This window comes from Macaca fascicularis, chromosome 14 (assembly GCF_037993035.2).
Source record: "Macaca fascicularis isolate 582-1 chromosome 14, T2T-MFA8v1.1".
NCBI classification, from domain to species: Eukaryota; Metazoa; Chordata; class Mammalia; order Primates; family Cercopithecidae; genus Macaca; species Macaca fascicularis.
The window spans coordinates 67,101,849-67,123,964 of NC_088388.1; positions in this window are offsets into that span (position 1 = coordinate 67,101,849).

Here is a 22,116-nt window from a genome sequence, read left to right on the forward strand (position 1 = left end):
TGGTGAAAAAGGAAATATCCTCAGATGAAATCTGGAAAGAATCTCTCTGAGAAACTGCTTAGTGTTCTGTTAATTCATCTCACAGAGTTACATCTGTATTTCGTGGATCTCTTTGCTAGCCTTATTTCTGTGGAATCTGAAAACAGAGATTTCGGATCCCTTTGAAGACTATAGGGCCAAAGGAAATATCCTCCGATAAAAAAGAGAAAGAAGCTTTCTGAGAAACTTCTTTGTGTTCTGTGAAATCATCTCACAGAGTTACAGCTTTGCCTTCAACAAGCCGCTCGCTAAGACAGTTCTTGTGGATTTGGAAAAGTGATATTTGGAAGCCCATAGAGGGCTATGGTGAAAAAGGAAATATCCTCAGATGAAATCTGGAAAGCAGCTTTCTGAGAAAATGCGTAGTGTTCTGTTAATTCAACTCACAGAGTTACATCTGTATTTCGTGGATGTCTTTGCTAGCCTTATTTCTGTGGAATCTGAGAACAGATATTTCGGATCCCATTGAAGACTATAGGGCCAAAAGAAATATCCTCTGATAACAAAGAGAAAGAAGCTTTCTGAGAAACTTCTTTGTGTTCTGTGAAATCATCTCACAGAGTTACAACTCTCCGTTCAAGAAGCCTTTCACTAAGACAGTTCTTGTGAAATTGGCAAAGTGATATTTGGAAGCCCATAGAGGTCTACGGTGAAAAAGAAAATATCCTCAGATGATATCTGGAAAGAAGCTTTCTGAGAAACTTCTCTGTGACGTGTGACTTCCACTCACAGAGTTACATCTGTATTTCGTGGATCTCTTTGCTAGCCTTATTTCTGTGGAATCTGAGAACAGATATTTCGGATCCCATTGAAGACTAAAGGGCCAAAAGAAATATCCTCTGATAACAAAGAGAAAGAAGCTTTCTGAGAAACTTCTTTGTGTTCCGTGAAATCATCTCACGGAGTTACAGCTTTCCCCTCAAGATGCCTTTCGCTAAGACAGTTCTTGTGGAATTGGCAAAGTGTTATTTGGAAGCCCATAGACGGCTATGGTGAAAAAGGAAATATCCTCAGATGAAATCTGGAAAGAAGCTTTCTGAGAAACTGCTTAGTGTTCTGTTAATTCATCTCACAGAGTTACATCTGTATTTCGTGGATCTCTTTGCTAGCCTTATTTCTGTGGAATCTGAGAACAGATATTTCGAATCCCTTTGAAGACTATAGGGCCAAAGGAAATATCCTCCGATAACAAAGAGAAAGAAGCTTCTGAGAAACCTCTTTGTGTTCTGTGAAATCATCTCACAGAGTTACAGCTTTCCCCTCAAAAAGCCTTTCGCTAAGACAGTTCTTGTGGAATTGGCAAAGTGACATTTGGGAGCCCTTAGACGGCTATGGTGAAAAAGGAAATATCCTCAGATGAAATCTGGAAAGAAGCTTTCTGAGAAACTGCTTAGTGTTCTGTTAATTCATCTCGCAGAGTTACATCTGAATTTCGTGGATCTCTTTGCTAGCCTTATTTCTGTGGAATCTGAGAACAGATATTTCGGATCCCTTTGAAGACTATAAGGCCAAAGGAAATATCCTCCGATAACAAAGAGAAAGAAGCTTTCTGAGAAACTTCTTTTCGTTCTGTGAAATCATCTCACAGAGTTACAGCTTTCCCCTCAAGAAGCCTTTCGCTAAGACAGTTCTTGTGGAATTGGCAAAGTGATATTTGGAAGCCCATAGAGGTCTATGGTGAAAAAGGAAATATGCTCAGACGAAATCTGGAAAGAAGATTTCGGATAAAGTGCTTAGTGTTCTATTAACTCACCTCACAGAGTTACATCTCTATTTAGTGGATCTCTTTGCTAACCTTATTTCTGTGGAATCTGAGAAAAGATATTTCCGATCCCTTTGAAGAATATAGGGCCAAAGGAAATATCCTCCGATAACAAAGAGAAAGAAGCTTTCTAAGAAACTTCTTTGTGTTTGGTGAAATCATCTCACAGAGTTACATCTTTCCCGTCAAGACTCCTTTCGCTAAGACAGTTCTTGTGGAATTGGCAAAGTGATATTTGGAAGCCCATAGAGGTCTATGGTGAAAAAGGAAATATCCTCAGATGAAATGTGGAAAGCAGCTTTCTGAGAAACTGCTTAGTGTTCTGTTAATTCATCTCACAGAGTTACATCTGTATTTCGTGGATCTCTTGGCTAGCCTTATTTCTTTGCAATCTGAGAACAGAGATTTCGGATCCCTTTGAAGATTATAGGACCAAAGGAAATATCCTACGATAACAAAGAGAAAGAAGCTTTCTGAGAAACTTCTTTGTGTTCTGTGAAATCATCTCACAGAGTTATATCTTTCCCGTCAAGACTCCTTTCGCTAAGACAGTTCTTGTGGAATTGGCAAAGTGATATTTCGAAGCCCATAGAGGGCTATGGTGAAAAAGGAAATATCCTCAGATGAAATCTGGAAAGCAGCTTTCTGAGAAACTGCTTAGTGTTCTGTTAATTCATCTCACAGAGTTACATCTGTATTTCCTGGATCTCTTGGCTAGCCTTATTTCTTTGTAATCTGAGAACAGAGATTTCGGATCCCCTTGAAGACTATAGGGCCAAAGGAAATATCCTCCGATAACAAAGAGAAAGAAGCTTTCTGAGAAACTTCTTTGTGTTCTGTGAAATTATCTCACAGAGTTACAGCTTTCCACTCAAGATCCTTTCGCTAAGACAGTTCTTGTGGAATTGGCAAAATGATATTTGAAAGCCCAGAGAGGGCTATGTTGGAAAAGGAAATATCCTCAGATGAAATCTGGAAAGAAGCTTTCCGAGAAACCTCTCTGTGATGTGTGACTTCCACTGACAGAGTTACATCTGTATTTCGTGGATCTCTTTGCTAGACTTATTTCTGTGGAATCTGAGAACAGATATTTCGGATCCCTTTGAAGACTACAGGGACAAGGGAATTATCCTCCGATAACAAAGAGAAAGAACCTTTCTGAGAAACTTCTTTGTGTTTGGTGAAATCATCTCACAGAGTTACAGCTTTAACTTCAAGAAGCCTTTCGCTAAAACAGTTCTTGTGGTATTGGCAAAGTGATATTTGGAAGCCCCTAGAGGTCTATGGTGAAAAAGGAAATATCCTCAGATGAAATCTGGAAAGAAGCTTTCTGAGAAACTGCTCTGTGATGTTTGACTTCCACTTACAGAGTTACATCTGTATTTCTTGGATCTCTTTGCTAGCCTTATTTCTGTGGAATCTGAGAACAGATATTTCGGATCCCTTTGAAGACTATAGGGCCAAAGGAAATATCCTCCGATAACAAAGAGAAAGAAGCTTTCTGAGAAACTTCTTTGTGTTCTGTGAAATCATCTCACAGAGTTACAGCTTTACCTTCAACAAGCCGCTCGCTAAGAGAGTTCTTGTGGTTTTGGAAAACTGATATTTGGAAGCCCCTAGAGGGCTATGGTGAAAAGGAAATATCCTCAGATGAAATCTGGAAAGAAGCTTTCTGAGAAAATGCGTAGTGTTCTGTTAATTCATCTCACAGAGTTACATCTGTATTTCGTGGATGTCTTTGCTAGCCTTTTTTCTGCGGAATCTGAGAACAGATATTTCGGATCCCTTTGAAGACAATAGGGCCAAAGGAAATATCCTCCGATAACAAAGAGAAAGAAGCTTTCTGAGAAACTTCTTTGTGTTCTGTGAAATCATCTCACAGAGTTACATCTTTCCCGTCAAGACTCCTTTCGCTAAGACAGTTCTTGTGGAATTGGCAAAGTGATATTTGGAAGCCCATAGAGGTCTATGGTGAAAAAGGAAATATCCTCAGATGAAATCTGGAAAGCAGCTTTCTGAGAAAGTGCTTAGTGTTCTGTTAATTCATCTCACAGTGTTACATCTGTATTTCGTGGATCTCTTGGCTAGCCTTATTTCTTTGTAATCTGAGAACAGAGATTTCGGATCCCTTAGAAGACTATAGGGCCAAAGGAAATATCCTCCGATAACAAAGAGAAAGAAGCTTTCTGAGAAACTTCTTTGTGTTCTGTGAAATCATCTCACAGAGTTACAGCTTTGCCTTCAACAAGCCGCTCGCTTAGACAGTTCCTGTGGAATTGGCAAAATGATATTTGGAAGCCCATAGAGGGCTATGGTGAAAAGGGAAATATCCTCAGACGAAATCTGGAAAGAAGCTTTCTGAGAAACTGCTTAGTGTTCTGTTAATTCACCTCAGAGAGTTACATCTTTATTTAGTGGATCTCTTTGCTAACCTTATTTCTGTGGAATCTGAGAAGAGATATTTCGGATCTCTTTGAAGACTATAGGGCCAAAGGAAATATCATCCGATAACAAAGAGAAAGAAGCTTTCTCAGAAACTTCTTTGTGTTCTGTGAAATCATCTCACAGAGTTACAGCTTTCTCCTCAAGAAGCCTTCCGCTAGGACAGTTCTTGTGGGATTGGCAAAGTGATATTTGGAAGCCCATAGAGGGCTATGGTGAAAAAGAAAATATCCTCAGATGAAATCTGGAAAGAAGCTTTCTGAGAAACTTCTCTGTGATGTGTGACTTCCACTCACAGAGCTACATCTGTATTTCGTGAATCTCTTTGCTAGCCTTATTTCTGTGGAATCTGAGAACAGATATTTCGGATCCCATTAAAGACTATAGGGCCAAAAGAAATATCCTCTGATAACAAAGAGAAAGAAGCTTTCTGAGAAACTTCTTTGTGTTCCGTGAAATCATCTCACGGAGTTACAGCTTTCCCCTCAAGAAGCCTTTCGCTAAGACAGTTCTTGTGGAATTGTCAAAGTGATATTTGGAGGCCACTAGACGGCTATGGTGAAAAACGAAATATCCTCAGATGAAATCTGGAAAGAAGCTTTCTGAGAAATTTCTCTGTGATGTGTGACTTCCACTCACAGAGTTACATCTGTATTTCGTGGATCTCGTTGCTATCCTTATTTCTGTGGAATCTGAGAACAGATATTTCGGATCCCTTTGAAGACTATAGGGACAAGGGAAATATCCTCCGATAACAAACAGAAAGAAGCTTTCTGAGAAACTTCTTTGTGTTCTGTGAAATCATCTCACAGAGTTACAGCTTTCCCCTCAAGAAGCCTTTCGCTAAGACAGTTCTTGTGGAATTGGCAAAGTGACATTTTGGAGCCCTTAGACGGCTATGGTGAAAAAGGAAATATCCTCAGATGAAATCTGGAAAGAAGCTTTCTTAGAAACTGCTTAGTGTTCTGTTAATTCACCTCACAGAGTTACATCTGTATTTCGTGGATCTCTTTGCTAGCCTTATTTCTGTGGAATCTGAGAACAGATATTTCGAATCCCTTTGAAGACTATAGGGCCAAAGGAAATATCCTCCGATAACAAAGAGAAAGAAGCTTTCTGAGAAACTTCTTTGTGTTCTGTGAAATCATCTCACAGAGTTACATCTTTCCCGTCAAGACTCCTTTCGCTAAGACAGTTCTTGTGGAATTGGCAAAGGATATTTGGAAGCCCATAGAGGTCTATGGTGAAAAAGGAAATATCCTCAGATGAAATCTGGAAAGCAGCTTTCTGAGAAACTGCTTAGTGTTCTGTTAATTCATCTCACAGAGTTACATCTGTATTTCGTGGATCTCTTGGCTAGCCTTATTTCTTTGTAATCTGAGAACAGAGATTTCGGATCCCTTTGAAGACTAAAGGACCAAAGGAAATATCCTCCGATAACAAAGAGAAAGAAGCTTTCTGAGAAACTTCTTTGTGTTCTGTGAAATCATCTCACAGAGTTACAGCTTTGCCTTCAGCAAGCCGCTCGCTAAGACAGTTCTTGTGGAATTGGCAAAATGATATTTGGAAGCCCATAGAGGGCTATGGTGAAAAAGTAAATATCCTCAGATGAAATCTGGAAAGAAGCTTTCTGAGAAACTTCTCTGTGATGTGTGTCTTCCACTTACAGAGTTACATCTGTATTTCGTGGATCTCTTTGCTAGCCTTATTTCTGTGGAATCTGAGAACAGATATTTCGGATCCCTTTGAAGACTATACGGCCAAAGGAAATATCCTCCGATAACAAAGAGAAAGAAGCTTTCTGAGAAACTTCTTTGTGTTTTGTGAAACCATCTCACAGAGTTACAGCTTTGCCTTCAACAGCCGCTCCCTAAGACAGTTCTTGTGGATTTGGAAAAGTGATATTTGGAAGCCCATAGAGGGCTATGGTGAAAAAGGAAATATCCTCAGATGAAATCTGGAAAGCAGCTTTCTGAGAAAATGCGTAGTGTTCTGTTAATTCATCTCACAGAGTTACATCTGTATTTCGTGGATGTCTTTGCTAACCTTATTTCTGCGGAATCTGAGAACAGATATTTCGGATCCCTTTGAAGACTATAGGGCCAAAGGAAATATCCTCCGATAACAAAGAGAAAGAAGCTTTCTGAGAAACTTCTTTGTGTTCTGTGAAATCATCTCACAGAGTTACATCTTTCCCGTCAAGACTCCTTTCGGTAAGACAGTTCTTGTGGAATTGGCAAAGTGATATTTGGAAGCCCATAGAGGTCTATGGTGAAAAAGGAAATATCCTCAGATGAAATCTGGAAAGCAGCTTTCTGAGAAACTGCTTAGTGTTCTGTTAATTCATCTCACAGAGTTACATCTGTATTTCGTGGATTTCTTGGCTAGCCTAATTTCTTTGTAATCCGAGAACAGAGATTTCGGATCCCTTTGAAGACTATAGGGCCAAAGGAAATATCCTCCGATAACAAAGAGAAAGAAGCTTTCTGAGAAACTACTTTGTGTTCTGTGAAATCATCTCACAGAGTTATATCTTTCCCGTCAAGACTCCTTTCGCTAAGACAGTTCTTGTGGAATTGGCAAAGTGATATTTCGAAGCCCATAGAGGGCTATGGTGAAAAAGGAAATATCCTCAGATGAAATCTGGAAAGCAGCTTTCTGAGAAACTGCTTAGTGTTCTGTTAATTCATCTCACAGAGTTACATCTGTATTTCCTGGATCTCTTGGCTAGCCTTATTTCTTTGGAATCTGAGAACAGAGATTTCGGATCCCTTTGAAGACCATAGGGCCAAAGGAAATATCCTCCGATAACAAAGAGAAAGAAGCTTTCTGAGAAACTTCTTTGTGTTCTGTGAAATTATCTCACAGAGTTACAGCTTTCCACTCAAGATCCTTTCGCTAAGACAGTTCTTGTGGAATTGGCAAAATGATATTTGAAAGCCCAGAGAGGGCTATGTTGGAAAAGGAAATATCCTCAGATGAAATCTGGAAAGAAGCTTTCCGAGAAACCTCTCTGTGATATGTGACTTCCACTCACAGAGTTACATCTGTATTTCGTGGATCTCTTTGCTAGACTTATTTCTGTGGAATCTGAGAACAGATATTTCGGATCCCTTTGAAGACTACAGGGACAAGGGAAATATCCTCCGATAACAAAGAGAAAGAAGCTTTCTGAGAAACTTCTTTGTGTTCTGTGAAATCATCTCACAGAGTTACAGCTTTCCCCTCAAGAAGCCTTTCGCTAAGACAGTTCTTGTGGAATTGGCAAAGTGACATTTTGGAGCCCTTAGACGGCTATGGTGAAAAAGCAAATATCCTCAGATGAAATCTGGAAAGAAGCTTTCTGAGAAACTGCTTAGTGTTCTGTTAATTCACCTCACAGAGTTACATCTGTATATCGTGGATCTCTTTGCTAGCCTCATTTCTGTGGAATCTGAGAACAGATATTTCGAATCCCTTTGAAGACTGTAGGGCTAAAGGAAATATCCTCCGATAACAAAGAGAAAGAAGCCTTCTGAGAAACTTCTTTGTTCTGTGACATCATCTCACAGAGTTACAGCTTTCCCCTCAAGAAGCTTTTCGCTAAGACAGTTCTTGTGGAATTGGAAAAGTGATATTTTGAAGCCCATAGAGGACTATGGGGAAAAAGGAAATATCCTCAGACGAAATCTGGAAAGAAGCTTTCTGAGAAACTGCTTAGTGTTCTGTTAATTCACCTGACAGAGTTACATCTTTATTTAGTGGATCTCTTTGTTAACCTTATTTCTGTGGTATCTGAGAACAGATATTTCGGATCTCTTTGAAGACTATAGGGCCAAAGGAAATATCCTCCGATAACAAAGAGAAAGAAGCTTTCTGAGAAACTTCTTTGTGTTCTGTGAAATCATCTCACAGAGTTACAGCTTTCCCCTCAAGAAACCTTTCGCTAAGACAGTTCTTGTGGAATTTACAATGTGATATTTGGAAGCCCATAGAGGGCTATGGTGAAAAGGAAATATCCTCAGATGAAATCTGGAAAGAAGCTTTCTGAGAAACTTCTCTGTGATGTGTGACTTCCACTCACAGAGTTACATCTGTATTTCGTGAATCTCTTTGCTAGCCTTATTTCTGTGGAATCTGAGAAAAGATATTTCGGATCCATTTGAAGACTATAGGGCCAAAGGAAATATCCTCCGGTAACAAAGAGAAAGAAGCTTTCTGAGGTACTTCTTTGTGCTCTGCGAAATCATCTCACAGAGTTACAGCTTTCCCCTCAGGAAGTCGCTCGCTAAGACAGTTCTTGTGGATTTGGAAAAGTGATATTTGGAAGCCCATATAGGGCTATGGTGAAAAAGGAAATATCCTCAGATGAAATCTGTAAAGAAGCTTTCTGAGAAACTGCTCTGTGATGTGTGACTTCCACTCAGAGAGTTACATCTGTATTTCGTGGATCTCTTTGCTAGCCTTATTTCTGTGGAATCTGAGAACAGATATTTCGGATCCCTTTGAAGACTATAGGGCCAAAGGAAATATTCTCCGATAACAAAGAGAAAGAAGATTTCTGAGAAACTTCTTTGTGTTCTGTGAAATCATCTCACAGAGTTACAGCTTTCCCTTGAAGAAGCCTTTCACTAAGACAGTTCTTGTGGAATTGGCAAAGTGATATTTGGAAGCCCATAGAGGGCTATGGTGAAAAAGAAAATATCCTCAAATGAAATCTGGAAAGAAGCCTTCTGAGAAACTTCTCTGTGATGTTTGACTTCCACTCACAGAGTTACATCTGTATTTCGTGGTTCTCTTTGCTAGCCTTATTTCTGTGGAATCTGAGAACAGATATTTCGGATCCCTTTGAAGACTATAGGGCCAAAAGAAATATCCTCTGATAACAAAGAGAAAGAAGCTTTCTGAGAAACTTCTCTGTGTTCCGTGAAATCATCTCACGGAGTTAAAGCTTTCCCCTCAAGAAGCCTTTCGCTAAGACAGTTCTTGTGGAATTGGCAAAGTGATATTTGGAAGCCCATAGACGGCTATGGTGAAAAAGGAAATATCCTCAGATGAAATCTGGAAAGAAGCTTTCTGAGAAACTGCTTAGTGTTCTGTTAATTCATCTCACAGAGTTACATCTGTATTTCGTGGATCTCTTTGCTAGCCTTATTTCTGTGGAATCTGAGAACAGATATGTCGAATCCCTTTGAAGACTGTAGGGCCAAAGGAAATATCCTCCGATAACAAAGAGAAAGAAGCTTTCTGAGAAACTTCTTTGTGTTCTGTGAAATCATCTCACAGAGTTACAGCTTTCCCCTCAAGAAGGCTTTCGCTAAGACAGTTCTTGTGGAATTGGCAAAGTGATATTTGGAAGCCAATAGAGGTCTATGGTGAAAAAGGAAATATCCTCAGACGAAATCTGGAAAGAAGATTTCTGAGAAACTGCTTAGTGTTCTGTTAACTCACCTCACAGAGTTACATCTCTTTTTAGTGGATCTCTTTGCTCAACTTATTTCTGTGGAATCTGAGAACAGATATTTCGGATCCCTTTGAAGAATATAGGGCCAAAGGAAATATCCTCCGATAACAAAGAGAAAGAAACTTTCTAAGAAACTTCTTTGTGTTTTGTGAAATCATCTCACAGAGTTACAGCTTTCCACTCAAGATGCCTTTCGCTAATACAGTTCATGTGGTATTGGCAAAGTGATATTTGGAAGCCCATAGAGGTCTAAGGTGAAAAAGGAAATATCCTCAGATGAAATCTGGAAAGAAGCTTTCTGAGATACTGCTCTGTGATGTGTGACTTCCACTTACTGAGGTACATCTGTATTTCGTGGATCTCTTTGCTAGCCTTATTTCTGTGGAATCTGAGAACAGATATTTCGGATCCCTTTGAAGACTATAGGGCCAAAGGAAATATCCTCCGATAACAAAGAGAAAGAAGCTTTCTGAGAAACTTCTTTGTGTTCTGTGAAATCATCACACAGAGTTACAGCTTGCCTTCAACAAGCCGCTCGCTAAGACAGTTCTTGTGGATTTGGAAAAGTGATATTTGGAAGCCCATAGAGGGCTATGGTGAAAAAGGAAATATTCTCAGATGAAATCTGGAAAGCAGCTTTCTGAGAAAATGCGTAGTGTTCTCTTAATTCATCTCACAGAGTTACATCTGTCTTTCGTGAATTTGTTTGCTAGCCTTATTTCTGTGGAATCTGAGAACAGATATTTCGGATCCCTTTGAAGACTATAGGGCCAAAGGAAATATCCTCCTATAACAAAGAGAAAGAAGCTTTCTGAGAAACTTCTTTGTGTTCTGTGAAATCATCTCACAGAGTTACATCTTTCCCGTCAAGACTCCTTTCGCTAAGACAGTTCTTATGGAATTGGCAAAGTGATATTTGGAAGCCCATAGAGGGCTATGGTGAAAAACGAAATATCCTCAGATGAAATCTGGAAAGCAGCTTTCTGAGAAACTGCTTAGTGTTCTGTTAATTCATCTCACAGAGTTACATCTGTATTTCGTGGATCTCTTTGTTAGCGTTATGTCTGTGGAAACTGAGAACAGAGATTTCGGATCCCTTTGAAGACTATAGGGCCAAAGGAAATATCCTCCGATAACAAAGAGAAACAAGCCTTCTGAGAAACTTCTTTGTGTTCTGTGAAATCATCTCACAGAGTTACAGCTTTCCCCTCAAGATCCTTTCGCTAAGACAGTTCTTGTGGAATTGGCAAAATGATATTTGTAAGCCCAGAGAGGGCTATGTTGGAAAAGGAAATATCCTCAGATGATATCCGGAAAGAAGCTTTCTGAGAAACTTCTCTGTGATGTGTGACTTCCACTCACAGAGTTACATCTGTATTTCGTGGATCTCTTTGCAAGCCTTATTTCTTTGGAATCTGAGAACAGATATTTCGGATTCTTTTGAAGACTATAGGGCCAAAGGAAATATCCTCCGATAACAAAGAGAAAGAAGCTTTCTGAGAAACTTCTTTGTGTTCTGTGAAATCATCTCACGGAGTTACAGCTTTCCCTTCAAGAAGCCTTTCACTAAGACAGTTCCTGTGGAATTGGCAAAGTGATATTTGGAAGCCCACTGACGGCTATGGTGAAAAAGGAAATATCCTCGGATGAAATCTGGAAAGCAGCATTCTGAGAAACTGCTTAGTGTTCTGTTAATTCATCTCACAGAGTTACATCTGTATTTCGTGGATCTCTTTGCTAGCCTTATTTCTGTGGAATCTGAGAACAGATATTTCGAATCCCTTTGAAGACTGTAGGGCCAAAGGAAATATCCTCCGATAACAAAGAGAAAGAAGCTTTCTGAGAAACTTCTTTGTGTTCTGTGAAATCATCTCACAGAGTGACCGCTTTCCCCTCAAGAAGCCTTTCGCTAAGACAGTTCTTGTGGAATTGGCAAAGTGATATTTGGAAGCCAATAGAGGTCTATGGTGAAAAAGGAAATATCCTCAGACGAAATCTGGAAAGAAGATTTCTGAGAAACTGCTTAGTGTTCTGTTAACTCACCTCACAGAGTTACATCTCTTTTTAGTGGATCTCTTTGCTCACCTTATTTCTGTGGAATCTGAGAACAGATATTTCGGATCCCTTTGAAGACTATAGGGCCAAAGGAAATATCCTCTGATAACAAAGAGAAAGAAGCTTTCTAAGAAACTTCTTTGTGTTTTGTGAAATCATCTCACAGAGTTACAGCTTTCCACTCAAGAAGCCTTTCGCTAAGACAGTTCTTGTGGAATTGGCAAAGTGATATTTGGAAGCCCATAGAGGGCTATGGTGACAAAGGAAATATCCTCAGATGAAATCTGGAAAGAAGCTTTCTGAGAAACTGCTTAGTGTTCTGATAATTCATCTCACAGAGTTACATCTATATTTCGTGGATATCTTTGCTAGCCTTATTTCTGTGGAATCTGAGAACAGATATTTCGCATCCCTTTGAAGACTATAGGGACAAAGGAAATATCCTCCGATAACAAAGACAAAGAAGCTTTCTGAGAAACTTCTTTGTGTTCTGTGAAATCATCTCACAGAGTTACAGCTTTCCCTTCAAGAAACCTTTCACTAAGACAGTTCTTGTGGAATTGGCAAAGTGATATTTGGAAGCCCGTAGAGGACTATGGTGAAAAAGGAAATATCCTCAGATGAAATCTGGAAAGAAGCTTTCTGAGAAACTTCTCTGTGATGTGTGACTTCCACTCACAGAGTTACATCTGTATTTCGTGGATCTCTTTGCTAGCCTTATTTCTGTGGAATCTGAGAACAGATATTTCGGATCCCTTTGAAGACTATAGGGCCAAAGGAATTATCCTCCGATAACAAAGAGAAAGAAGCTTTTTGAGAAACTTCTTTGTGTTCTGTGAAATCATCTCACAGAGTTACAGCTTTCCCCTTAAGAAACCTTTCACTAAGACAGTTCTTGTGGAATTGGCAAAGTGATATTTGGAAGCCCTTAGAGGGCTAAGGTGAAAAAGGAAATATCCTCAGATGAAATCTGGAGAGAAACTTTCTGAGAAACTGATCTGTGATGTGTGACCTCCACTCACAGAGTTACATCTGTAGTTGGTGGATCTCTTTGCTAGCCTTATTTCTGTGAAATCTGAGAACAGATATTTCGGATCCCTTTGAAGACTCTAGGGCCAAAGGAAATATCCTCCGATAACAAAGAGAAAGAAGCTTTCTGAGAAACTTCTTTGTGTTCAGTGAAATCATCTCACAGAGTTACAGCTTTCCCCTCAAGAAGTCTTTCGCTAAGACAGTTCTTGTGTAATTGGAAAAGTGATATTTGGAAGCTCATAGAGGGCTATGGTGAAAAAGGAAATATCCTCAGACGAAATCTGGAAAGAAGCTTTCTGAGAAACTGCTTAGTGTTCGGTTAATTCACCTCACAGAGTTACATCTGTATTTCGTGGATCTCTTTGCTAGCCTTATTTCTGTGGAATCTGAGAACAGATATTTCGCATCCCTTTGAAGACTATAGGGCCAAAGGAAATATCCTCCGATAACAAAGAGAAAAAAGCTTTCTGAGGAACTTCTTTGTGTTCCGTGAAATCATCTCACAGAGTTACAGCTTTCCCTTCAAGAGGCCTTTCGCTCAGACAGTTCTTGTGGAATTGGCAAAGTGATATTTGGAAGCCCATAGAGGGCTATGGTGAAAAAGGAAATATCCTCAGTTGAAATCTGGAAAGAAGCTTTCTGAGAAACTTCTCTGTGATGTGTGACTTCCACTCACAGAGTTACATCTGTAGTTCGTGGATCTCTTTGCTAGCCTAATTTCTGTGGAATCTGAGAACAGATATTTCGGATCCCTTTGAAGACTATAGGGCCAAAGGAAATATCCTCCGATAACAAAGAGAAAGAAGCTTTCCGCGAAACTTCTTTGTGTTCTGTGAAATCATCTCACAGAGTTACAGCTTTCCCCACAAGAAGCCTTTCGCTAATACAGTTCTTGTGGAATTGGCAAAGTGATATTTGGAAGACCATAGATTGCTATTTTGAAAAAATAAATATCCTCAAATGAAATCTGGTAAGCAGCTTTCTGAAAAACTGCTTAGTGTTCTGTTATTTCATCTCACAGGGTTACATCTGTATTTCGTGGATCTCTTTACTAGCCTTTTTTCTGTGGAATCTGAGAACAGATATTTCGAATCCCTTGGAAGACTATAGGGCCAAAGGAAATATCCTTCGATAACAAAGAGAAAGAAGCTTTCTGAGAAACTTCTTTGTGTTCTGTGAAATCATCTCACAGAGTTACAGCTTTCCCCTCAAGAAGCCTTTCGCTAAGAGAGTTCTTGTGGAATTGGCAAAGTGATATTTGGAAGCCCATTGACGGCTATGGTGAAAAAGGAAATATCCTCAGACGAAATCTGGAAAGAAGCTTTCTGAGAAACTGCTTAGTGTTCTGTTAATTGACCTCACAGAGATACATCTTTATTTAGTGGTTCTCTTTGCTAACCTTATTTCTGTGGAATCTGAGAACAGATATTTCGGATGCCTTTTAAGACTATAGTGCCAAAGGAAATATCCTCCGATAACAAAGAGAAAGAAGCTTTCTGAGAAACTTCTTTGTGTTCTGTGAAATCATCTCTCAGAGTTACAGCTTTCCCCTCAAGAAGCCTTTCGCTAAGACAGTTCCTTTAGAATTGGCAAAGTGATATTTGGAAGCCCATAGAGGGTTATGGTGAAAAAGGAAATATCCTCAGATGAAATCTGGAAAGAAGCTTTCTGCGAAACTGCTTAGTGTTCTGTTAATTCATCTCACAGAGTTACAGCTGTATTTCGTGTATCTCTTTGCTAGCCTTATTTCTGTGGAATCTGAGAACAGATATTTCGGATCCCTTTGAAGACTATAGGGCCAAAGGAAATATCCTCCGGTAACAAAGAGAAAGAAGCTTTCTGAGAAACCCCTTTGTGTTCTGTGAAATCATCTCACAGAGTTACAGCTTTCCCCTCAAGAAGCCTTTCGCTAAGACAGTTCTTGTGGAATTGGCAAAGTGATATTTGGAAGACCATAGAGGGCTATGGTGAAAAAGGAAATATCCTCAGTTGAAATCTGGAAAGAAGCTTTCTGAGAAACTTCTCTGTGACGTGTGACTTCCACTCACAGAGTTACATCTGTAGTTCGTGGATCTCTTTGCTAGCCTTATTTCTGTGGAATCTGAGAACAGATATTTCGGATCCCTTTGAAGACTATAGGGCCAAAGGAAATATCCTCCGATAACAAAGAGAAAGAAGCTTTCCGAGAAACTTCTTTGTGTTCTGTGAAATCATCTCACAGAGTTACAGCTTTCCCCTCAAGAAGCATTTCGCTAATACAGTTCTTGTGGAATTGGCAAAGTGATATTTGGAAGACCATAGATTGCTATTATGAAAAAATAAATATCCTCAAATGAAATCTGGTAAGCAGCTTTCTGAAAAACTGCTTAGTGTTCTGTTATTTCATCTCACAGGGTTACATCTATATTTCGTGCATCTCTTTGCTAGCCTTATTTCTGTGGAATCTAAGAACAGATATTTCGCATCCCTTTGAAGACTATAGGGCCAAAGGAAATATCCTCTGATAACAAAGAGAAAGAAGCTTTCTGAGAAACTTCTTTGTGTTCTGTGAAATCATCTCACAGAGTTACAGCTTTCCCTTCAAGAAGCCTTTCCCTAAGACAGTTCTTGTGGAATTGGCAAAGTGATATTGGAAGCCCATAGAGGACTATGGTGAAAAAGGAAATATCCTCAGATGAAATCTGGAAAGAAGCTTTCTGAGAACCTTCTCTGTGATGTGTGACTTCCACTCACAGAGTTACATCTGTATTTCGTGGATCTCTTTGTTAGCCTTATTTCTGTGGAATCTGAGAACAGATATTTCGGATCCCTTTGAAGACTATAGGGCCAAAGGAATTATCCTCCGATAACAAAGAGAAAGAAGCTTTTTGAGAAACTTCTTTGTGTTCTCTGAAATCATCTCACAGAGTTACAGCTTTCCCCTCAAGAAACCTTTCGCTAAGACAGTTCTTGTGGAATTGGCAAACTGATATTTGGAAGCCCATAGAGGGCTAAGGTGAAAAAGGAAATATCCTCAGATGAAATCTGGAAAGAAACTTTCTGAGTAACTGCTGTGATGTGTGACCTCCACTCACAGAGTTACATCTGTATTTCGTGGATCTCTTTGCTACCTTATTTCTGTGGAATCTGAGAACAGATATTTCGAATTCCTTTGAAGACTATAGTGCCAAAGGAAATATCTTCTGATAATAAAGAGAAAGAAGCTTTCTGAGAAACTTCTTTGTGTTCTGTGAAATCATCTCACAGAGTTACAGGTTTCCCCTCAAGAAGCCTTTCGCTAACACTGTTCTTGTGGAATTGGCAAAGTGATATTTGGAAGCCCATAGAGGGCTATGGTGAAAAAGGAAATAATCTCAGATGAAATCTGGAAAGAAGCTTTCTGAGAAACTTCTCTGTGATGTGTGACTTCCACTCACAGAGTTACATCTGTAGTTCGTGGATCTCTTTGCTAGCCTTATTTCTGTGGAATCTGAGAACAGATATTTCGAATCCCGTTGAAGACTATAGGGCCAAAGGAAATATCTTCCTGTAACAAAGAGAAAGAAGCTTTCTGAGAAACTTCTTTGTGTTCTGTGAAATCATCTCACAGAGTTACAACTTTCCCCTCAAGAAGCATTTCGCTAAGAAAGTTCTTGTGGAATTGGCAAAGTGATATTTGGAAGCCTATAGAGGGCTATGGTGAAAAAGGAAATATCCTCAGATGAAATCTGGAAAGGAGCTTTCTGAGAGACTGCTTAGTGTTCTGTTAATTCATCTCACAGAGTTACATCTGTATTTCGTGGATCTCTTTGCTAGCCTTATTTCTGTGGATTCTGAGAACAGATATTTCGGTTCCTTTTGAAGACTATATGGTCAAAGAAAATAACCTCCGATAACAAAGAGAAAGAAGCTTTCTGAGAAACTTCTTTGTGTTCTGTGAAATCATCTCACAGAGTTACAGCTATCCCCTCAAGAAGGCTTTCGCTAAGACAGTTCTTGTGGAATTGGCAAAGTGACATTTTGGAGCCCTTAGACGACTATGGTGAAAAAGGAAATATCCTCAGAGGAAATCTGGAAATAAACTTTCTGAGAAACTGCTTAGTGTTCTGTTAATTCACCTCACAGAGTTACATCTGTATTTCGTGGATCTCTTTGCTAGCCTTATTTCTGTGGAATCTGAGAACAGATATTTCGGATCCCTTTGAAGACTATAGGGCCAAAGGAAATATCCTCCGATAACAAAGAGAAAGAAGCTTTCTGAGAAACTTCTTTGTGTTCTGTGAAATCATCTCACAGAATTACACCTTTCCCTTCAAGAAGCCTTTCGCTAAGACAGTTCTTGTGGAATTCACAAAGTGATATTTGGAAGCCCTTAGAGGGCTATGGTGAAAAAGGAAATATCCTCAGATGAAATCTGGAAAGAAGCTTTCTGAGAAACTGCTTAGTGTTCTGTTAATTCCTCTCACAGAGTTACATCTGTATTTCGTGGATCTCTTTGCTAGCCTTATTTCTGTGGAATCTGAGAACTGATATTTCGGATCCCTTTGAAGACTATAGGTTCAAAGGAAATATCCTCCGATAACAAAGAGATGGAAGCTTTCTGAGAAACTTCTTTGTGTTCTGTGAAATCATCTCACAGAGTTACAGGTTTCCCCTCAAGAAGCCTTTCACTAGGACAGTTCTTGTGGAATTGGCAAAGTGATATTTGGAATCCCATAGAGGGCTATGGTGAAAAAGGAAATATCCTCAGATGAAATCTGGAAAGAAGTTTCTGAGAAACTTCTCTGTGATGTGTGACTTCCACTCACAGAGTTACATATGTATTTCGTGGATCTCTTTGCTAGTCTTATTTCTGTGGAATCTGAGAACAGATATTTCGGATCCCTTTGAAGACTATAGGGCCAAAGGAAATATTCTCCGATAACAAGAGAAAGAAGCTTTCTGAGGAAATTCTTTGTGTTCAGTGAAAACATCTCACAGAGTTACAGCTTTCCCCTCAAGAAGCCCCTCGCTAAGACAGTTCTTGTGGAATTGGCAAAGTGATATTTGGAAGCCCACAGAGGGCAATGGTGAAAAAGGAAATATCCTCAGACGAAATCTGGAAAGAAGCTTTATGAGAAACTGCTTAGTTTTCGGTTAATTCACCTCACAGAGTTACATCTTTATTTAGTGGTTCTCTTTGCTAACCTTATTTCTGTGGAATCTGAGAACAGAGATTTCGGATCCCTTTGAGGACTATAGGGCCAAAGGAAATATCCTCCGATAACAAAGAGAAAGAATCTTTCTGAGAAACTTCTTTGTGTTCTGTGAAATCATCTCACAGAGTTACAGCTTTCCCCTCAAGAAGCCTTTCGCTAAGACAGTTCTTATGGAATTGGCAAAGTGATATTTGGAAGCCCATAGAGGGCTATGGTGACAAAGGAATTATCCTCAGATGAAATCTGGAAAGAACCTTTCTGAGAAACTGCTTAGTGTTCTGTTAATTTATCTCACAGAGTTACATCCATATTTCGTGGATCTCTTGGCTAGCCTTATTTCTGTGGAATCTGAGAACAGATATTTCGCATCCCTTTGAAGACTATAGGGCCAAAGGAAATATCCTCCTATAATAAAGAGAAAAAAGCTTTCTGAGGAACTTCTTTGTGCTCTGTGAAATCATCTCACAGAGGTACAGCTTTCCCCTCAAGAAGCCGCTCGCTAAGACAGTTCTTGTGGATTTGGAAAATTGATATTTGGAAGCCCATAGAGGGCTATGGTGAAAAAGGAAATATCCTCAGATGAAATCTGGAAAGAAGCTTTCTGAGAAACTGCTCTGTGATGTGTGACTTCCACTCACAGAGTTATATCTGTATTTCGTGGATCTCTTTGCTAGCCTTATTTCTGTGGAATCTGAGAACAGAGATTTCGGATCCCTTTGAGGACTATAGGGCCAAAGGAAATATCCTCCGATAACAAAGAGAAAGAATCTTTCTGAGAAACTTCTTTGTGTTCTGTGAAATCATCTCACAGAGTTACAGCTTTCCCCTCAAGAAGCCTTTCGCTAAGACAGTTCTTATGGAATTGGCAAAGTGATATTTGGAAGCCCATAGAGGGCTATGGTGACAAAGGAATTATCCTCAGATGAAATCTGGAAAGAACCTTTCTGAGAAACTGCTTAGTGTTCTGTTAATTTATCTCACAGAGTTACATCCATATTTCGTGGATCTCTTGGCTAGCCTTATTTCTGTGGAATCTGAGAACAGATATTTCGCATCCCTTTGAAGACTATAGGGCCAAAGGAAATATCCTCCTATAATAAAGAGAAAAAAGCTTTCTGAGGAACTTCTTTGTGCTCTGTGAAATCATCTCACAGAGGTACAGCTTTCCCCTCAAGAAGCCGCTCGCTAAGACAGTTCTTGTGGATTTGGAAAATTGATATTTGGAAGCCCATAGAGGGCTATGGTGAAAAAGGAAATATCCTCAGATGAAATCTGGAAAGAAGCTTTCTGAGAAACTGCTCTGTGATGTGTGACTTCCACTCACAGAGTTATATCTGTATTTCGTGGATCTCTTTGCTAGCCTTATTTCTGTGGAATCTGAGAACAGAGATTTCGGATCCCTTTGAAGACTATAGGGCCAAAGGAAATATCCTCCGATAAGAAAGAGAAAGAAGCTTTCTGAGAAACTTCTTTGGGTTCTGTGAAATCATCTCACAGAGTTACAGCTTTCCCTTCAAGAAGCCTTTCACTAAGACAGTTCTTGTGGAATTGGCAAAGTGATATTTGGAAGCCCATAGAGGGCTATGGTGAAAAAGGAAATATCCTCAGAGGAAATCTGGAAAGAAGCTTACTGAGAAACTGCTTAGTGTTCTGTTAATTCACCTCACAGAGTTACATCTGTATTTCGTGGATCTCTTTGCTAGCCTTATTTCTGTGGAATCTGAGAACAGAGATTTCGGATCCCTTTGAAGACTATAGGGCCAAAGGAAATATCCTCCGATAAGAAAGAGAAAGAAGCTTTCTGAGAAACTTCTTTGTGTTCTGTGAAATCATCTCACAGAGTTACAGCTTTCCCTTCAGAAAGCCTTTCACTAAGACAGGTCTTGTGGAATTGGCAAAGTGATATTTGGAAGCCCATAGAGGGCTATGGTGAAAAAGGAAATATCCTCAGATGAAATCTGGAAAGAAGCTTTCTAAGAATCTTCTCTGTGTTGTGTGACTTCCACTCACAGAGTTACATCTGTATTTCGTGGATCTCTTTGCTAGCCTTATTTCTGTGGAATCTGAGAACAGATATTTCGGATTACTTTGAAGACTATAGGGCCAAAGGAATTATCCTCCGATAACAAAGAGAAAGAAGTTTTCTGAGAAACTTCTTTGTGTTCTGTGAAATCATCTCACAGAGTTACAGCTTTCCCCTCAAGAAACCATTCGCTAAGAAAGTTCTTGTGGAATTTGCAAAGTGATATTTGGAAGCCCATAGAGGACTATGGCGAAAAGGAAACATCCTCAGATGAAATCTGGAAAGAAGCTTTCTGAGAAATTTCTCTGTGATGTGTTACTTCCACTCACAGAGTTACATCTGTATTTCGTGGATCTCTTTGCTAGCCTTATTTCTGTGGAATCTGAGAAGAGATATTTCGGATCCCTTTGAAGACTATAGGGCCAAAGGAAATACCCTCCGATAACAAAGAGAAAGAAGCTTTCTGAGAAGCTTCTTTGTGTTCTGTGAAATCATCTCACAGAGTTACAGCTTTCCCCTCAAGAAGCCTTTCGCTAAAACAGTTCTTGTGGAATTTGCATAGTGATATTTGAAAGCCCATAGAGGGCTACCGTGAAAAAGGAAATATACTCAGATGAAATCTGGAAAGAAGATTTGTGAGAATATGCTTAGTGTTCTGTTAATTCATCTCACAGAGTTACATCTGTATTTCGTGGATCTCTTGGCTAGCCTTATTTCTGTGGAATCTGAGAACAGATATTTCGGATCCCTTGGAAGACTATAGGGCCAAAGGAAATATCCACCGATAACAAAGAGAAAGAAGCTTTCTGAGAAACTTCTTTGTGTTCTGTGAAATCATCTCACAGAGTTACATATTTCCCCTCAAGAAGGCTTTCGCTTAGACAGTTCTTGTGGAATTTGCGAAGTGATATTTGAAAGCCCATAGAGGGCTACGGTGAAAAAGGAAATATCCTCAGATGAAATCTGGAAAGAAGCTCTCTGAGAAACTGCTTAGTGTTCTGTTAATTCATCTCACATAGTTACATCTGTATTTCGTGGATCTCTTTGCTAGCCTTATTTCTGTGGAATCTGAGAACAGATATTTCGGATCCCTTTGGAGACTAAGGGCCAAAGGAAATATTCTCCGATAACAAAGAGAAAGAAGCCTTCTGAGAAACTTCTTTGTGTTCTGTGAAATGTTCTCACAGAGTTACAGCTTTCCCCTCAAAAAGCCTTTCGCTAAGACCATTCTTGTGGAATTGGCAAAGTGATATTTGGAAGCCCATAGAGGGCTAAGGTGAAAAGGAAATATCCTCAGATGAAATCTGGAGAGAAGCTTTCTGAGTAAATGCTCGGTGATGTGTGACTTCCATTTACAAAGTTGCATCTGTATTTCGTGTATCTCTTTGCTAGCCTTATTTCTGTGGAATCTGAAAACAGACATTTCAGATCCTTTTGTAGACTATAGGGTCAAAGGAAATATCCTCCGATAACAAAGAGAAAGAAGCTTTCTGAGAAACTTCTTTGTGTTCTGTGAAATCATCTCACAGAGTTACAGCTTTCCCCTCAAGAAGGCTTTCGCTAAGACAGTTCTTGTGGAATTGGCAAAGTGATATTTGGAAGCTCATAGAAGGCTATGTTGAAAAAGGAAATATCCACTGATGAAATCTGGAAAGAAGCTTTCTGAGAAACTGCTTAGTGTTCTGTTAATTCATGTCACAGAGTTACATCTGTATTTCGTGGATCTCTTTGCTAGCCTTATTTCTGTGGAATCTGAGAACAGAGATTTCGGATCCCTTTGAAGAATATAGGGCCAAAGGAAATATCCTCCATAACAAAGAGAAAGAAGCTTTCTGAGAAACTTCTTTGTGTTCTGTGAAATCATCTCACAGAGTTACAGCTTTCCCCTCAAGATCCTTTCGCTAAGACAGTTCTTGTGGTATTGGCAAAATGATATTTGTAAGCCCAGAGAGGGCTATGTTGGAAAAGGAAATATCCTCAGATGAAATCGGGATAGAAGCTTTCTGAGAAACTTCTCTGTGATGTGTGACTTCCACTCACAGAGTTACATCTGTATTTAGTGGATCCCTTTGCTAGCCTTATTTCTGTGGAATCTGAGAACAGATATTTCGGATTCTTTTGAAGACTATAGGGCCAAAGGAAA